Raw genomic sequence first — 5,318 nt, 5'->3', positions numbered from 1 at the left:
TCTAAAGAGCAAAAAATGGTTTTCTACATTATGTCATCTTTGATTTTTTGCAGATTGTTTCCTATATTAAGTTTTTGATCTACATAAACTGCCACAAAGGATATTAAGAGGTAATAAGAAGAAAAATAGTTTGAAATTACTTTAGGAGGTTATTCGAGTTCCAAAAGAGGGTGTTGTAGAAATAGATGTTATTGCAGTTCAGAGGTATATCATTATCTGCACATCATGAAGGACGCAAACGTGCTTGATATTTATATAATGGCTAAAAGTCCCTAAGTCAGTGAATTTCATACATGCGCCTCTGTGCCTTCATTTTTGCACATAGTAAAGTTGTTGCCATTTGTCAGAGTAGTATAAGCTTGTCACTAAATCTTCAAAATCATGATATATGGTACCAGTTCCTAAGAATTTTGGGGCTAAGCAGTGGTGTGTGCTGGGATTATCCATGGGAAAGTCTTGCAGAAAGATTCACTTAGCAGTAATAGAGGATATTAAATAGGAGTATTAAATACGAGTGAATGCCCTGTTCCCAGAATGATTGGTTAGCACTTCTTCATGGTTGCTGTGACACTACTAAATTTTCTTTTTGCTAATTCTTGCCCCTCTCTACTTGCAATTAGTATACATGCATGTTTTTGATTTAACTAAAATTATGAGAAAAGATGCAAGCAGCTGTAAAGTTCAAGAATCTATAGAAAGAGTTGAGAGCCTCACTATTTAGCTGTAGAGATAAGGGGACATCTGCTCAGGTGCGGTGAAGTTATAAAGTGCAACAGTTCTCCCAAATGAGTCCAATCACTCTCAGAGGAGTATTTTTCAAGAAGGGAACTTTCATCAATTGTAAATTGTTTCAATTTCACAAGATTAGATTCTTTGTTTTTCTGTATTTTTATTACTATTTTTCATGGTAGTTTTGTAGGTATAGGGATTCCCCCACCCACCCTTTGTCCCTTCCTATTTTTCTTATCCACCATTTTCCCTCAAATTATTACGGTAGTGTAGTCCTTTAATAACACTTAAAAGCGTAACATTCTGCGATTTACCATAATACTGTCAAGGTATATTTAGCAGTTTTGTTGGGAATCCTCCTTTTCTACTCAGGAGTAGAGATGTGTACTACAACATATTTTGACTTTCCTAGTGTTCATTATACAGTTCCTCTGTGATACTACATGTATATACTTGTTAATCTGTGTATCTGGTTGTGTGCATGAAACTTGTGTTATATCAGAGATCATATGAGCTTTGCCCTTTAGGGGCTGGCTTATTTTACTGAACATTATAATATTTTTAAATGCTTATTGAATGATTCACTTAAACGAATACATGTGAATCGATGAGGTAAACAGAATGCTTTATCAACTCATTTTGAGTGTTATGCCTTTAATACAATAGGCTATGTTTGTATTACAAAACTAATTTTCTGCATAAGAATGGCCGATATTTGGTACTTAAAATTCTCAACTTGTAAAAAGTGATGATTTTTCTGTTTTTATTTACTAATGTGTTACAATTGTATTCACATGACACACACACACAAAACAGTGGACAATTTTGTGACAAAGTAACAGTGATTTGACTTTATATGTCCCTCTGCTGACATCACACCCAAATCAATGCAGTTTTCTAAAAAAAAGTTGTAATTCATTGTTGCACAGCAGTGTCAGGCCCTTGGAACATGTACATCCAGTATTGGAATATCTGGGTTTAGATTTCACCTGTTGTTAACCTCTAGCTTTGGACTTAAGCAAACCCCGTGAGAAAGCAGACCAGGTTGCAAGCAGTTGAATCTTTGCCACCCAAATGGGAGATTCATAGTAGAATTCCTGTCTCCTGGCTCAGTCTTGGTGGTTGCAGCCATTTGGGGAGTAAACCTGCAGATGGAATCTCTCCCTGTCTCCCCTTATCTTCTCCCTTTTTCCCATCTGTTCCCGCTCTCTTCCACTCTGACTCCTTTTAAAATCAAATGCATAAACAGAAAATTGAATCTAAATTTCATTTTGTGAATAACTAAATGATGTCAATTAAACAGCCGCTGAACAAAATGGGAAAAAATATTGAGATTTCTTTGCTTGAAAGAGATAGAGGGGGAGAGACTGAAAAACGATTTCACCAAATATTGTATATGGTTAAGTTATTTGTACTGCATGAACACAGTATATTAAAACCTCACTAAGTTTCCTAGTAGATAAATGTACAAAAGCTGTATATGGACAGTTATGCTAATGAGAATGCTAAACTAGCAAAAATATGCAGACCAGATATTCAGTATTACTAATAACCAAAGACATAAAAACTAAAACTACCACTACTTTACTTATTTTAAGTAGACATTAAAAATATTATTTAAAGTTGGCAAGGGTGCAATGATAGTGTTCCCACATATTGCTAATAGTAGCATAAATCACTACAATCCCCCAAAGGCACCAAAAAGTGTTCAAACCTTTTGGTTCATTAATTCAGCTTCTTGGAATCTACCTTGAGGAAATAATAAAAATATTAAAGATGTTCATGGTGTCTTTATATGGCTTCATTTACAATACTAGTAAATTAGAAGGAGCAGTGCGATGTCCAACAATAGGGGAATATGTATATAAATTATTGATAGCCACATAGTCATTAAAGATGGGTGGTTATATAAACTATAGAACATGTTTCTTTGAAAAACCAGGCTGTCGGAAATAAGGTGAAGAAAATCAGTGTGTATATTTTAACTAGAAGGAAATGGACCAGAGTGACAGCAATTACTCTTACAGGAGGGTAGGGTCATGGAGGAGATTTCTCCCTCAATCTTGTAAAGACTCAAGTGATTATTTCTACTTTATGCCTTTCTGCTACACTTCACTATTTACACGCTGCCTTAAGATAAAGAAATGTAAGAGAAAATCAGTTAAGGGTTTCGATTTCTTTTAAAGAACTTTCTAAGTCCAGTGTTTCCAAATCAGTCAATTTATATTAATGTTAAAGGTCTTCATTGGAGAAAATTATTATAATGTTTTCATGGAGTATTACACCCTCTGCGATAACTGTTCCCAGGGTATGGTGTGACCTCATTTCCTCTGTTTTATTATGAAGGCTTCTTCTCCTTAGGCAATACATTCTATCCCCACCCCATTTTTAATTGGAGTGATTTGGTGAAGGCTTCTATTTGTAAGCAACTGCTGTGTGTAGGACTTGCCTGTTCATGTTGAATAAATAAGGTTTACTTTGAGGAACAGGTTTTCTTTACAGGAGAGTAGAATATATCATGCAAAATGACAGATCGAAAAAGAAATGATAGAGGAATGTCATTACCCACAAATACATAGGTATATTCACAAAGCTACTTACTGAAAACAGTACTTTCATTCTACTTCCCTGTAGCCCACTGGTGTGTCTGAGGGTGTTGGAGGAAGAAAGGGAAGGGAGATGATGGGAAATATAGATAATGTAAACAAGGCCTTGAATATCCCACTTACTAAAAACTCCGATCAATTCTTCATCTAATTCCCTATAAACTATTAAGGGATGTTATATCTGGAAGAATTCTGAGATGATCCCTTCCCTTTATCTTCCCTTTAAAGAAGTTGGTCCTGAGACAGCCAAAGTGATTTACCAAGAGTTTCTCAGCAAGGTTTTCCTTTTTTTTTAATTTATAAAAAGCTAATTTAATGTGCTCATATATACACTTTGAGAGCATAATAACACTTTGAACCCCATCTTCTCTCTATCCTTTCATCCCACCTGGTCTTATTGTTCTTATTTTTAAGTTTTACAATGATAGACTTCCAATTTTTTTTTATAGTCACAAGCTTAATCTACCACTAAGAAAGTAATTCAACAATAAGTACAAACCCCACAGTTTTTCAAGGGTATAGAAAGAATATTGTATAAACAATGATCAAATCTCAAAAGTACCAATTTAGCTCAAATGTATCACATTTTTTTTGGTACTCTGTATATTCATTACCATAAATCAAGGAAAACATTTGCCTTTTGGGGACTCCCTTGTTTCACCAGCAATGGTGGTCTTCAGTTGTATTCATTTTATTATGAAAGACAGGATATCATTCTTTTCATTGGCTGGGAAATATGTGTGTGTGTGAGAGAGCGAGAGAGAGAGAGAGAGAAAGAGAGAGAGAGAGAGAGAAAGCGCGTGCGCGCAAGCATGAGTGGGGAAGGGAACACACGCCCATGTGAGCTTGTGCTGTGTTCCTTTGAAAAGATAATGGAATTTCTTGGCTTTTTGTCTAAGAACAAGTGAAAGACAATGGAGAATACTGGTTAAGAATTGGGCAATCAGAGTCAGATTATAAGAATGGAAACCCTATCTCTATGAATTACTACCAGTGTAAGATTGGTCAAACACTTTAATGCTCCAGTCCTTCATTTACTTTGCCTATAAACTGGGGATGAAAATGGTACCTGTACCACAGGATGCTACAGCAATTAAAGGCATTAGCATATGAAAAACACTAAAACAAGACCTGGTACCTGATAACTGTCATTGTGAGATAACTGCTATCCCTACTGCTGCTGCTACCATTATTTTGATAATTGTGATATCCCGCATAGTGAGTTCTCTCTAGCCATGTGATGACTAAATAAATGAGGATAAACCTTCATGGTCCCTTTTGAAGTCACTTAGAGTTCATCTTTTAGCAAGTACAAAGAAAGCACAACAAACCACAGGTGGTGACATTTAAATGTATACTATGTGAAACATGGGGACGCAACTTCTACAGTAGCAAGGATAATTGACTTCTTTTTCACTGTGTTCCACTGAAACATGTATTTTATGTACATGTTTGCTTTAAGGTTTATTATTACTGTCGTAATGGAGAGCCAAAAATTGTTTTAATATGAATAGCATTATAAACACAGTGGAATTTTCTTGTGAGTTTATGGGATCATCATAATTTCTGAATAACATATACTTGACAGCCAAGACCTCCAGAATATCTTGTTGGGCACTGAATGCAAAACTCAGTTAAACAAATATGACTCTTGCTTTACCATGGATTGGTTACAATGGCAACCTTCCACAATTCTTGTGCTTTACAATTTTGGTAGGCTTAAAATATTCATCTTTAGCATTGTGGTGTTACTTTCCTGTTTTACAGAAACTGAGCTACTTGTCAGCAATTTGCAGCTGTAGTTCTCAAGTCTGACATAGAATGCAATTTTGTACTTCTACAGCCTTAGGACCCATTGTATATACCCCCCTATCATGTACCTTAAATAGACTAGAAATTTCCCTCATAGTTTGAGTATGCTAATCAAAGTGCTATTGTAAATTCTGTTATTGATGTTTCTCTTGATTTTTTGGTTTAACTAAA

The sequence above is a fragment of the Ochotona princeps genome, chromosome X, assembly GCF_030435755.1.
Source record: "Ochotona princeps isolate mOchPri1 chromosome X, mOchPri1.hap1, whole genome shotgun sequence".
Classification (NCBI taxonomy): Eukaryota; Metazoa; Chordata; class Mammalia; order Lagomorpha; family Ochotonidae; genus Ochotona; species Ochotona princeps.
Note: the sequence above shows the minus strand (reverse complement) of the source record.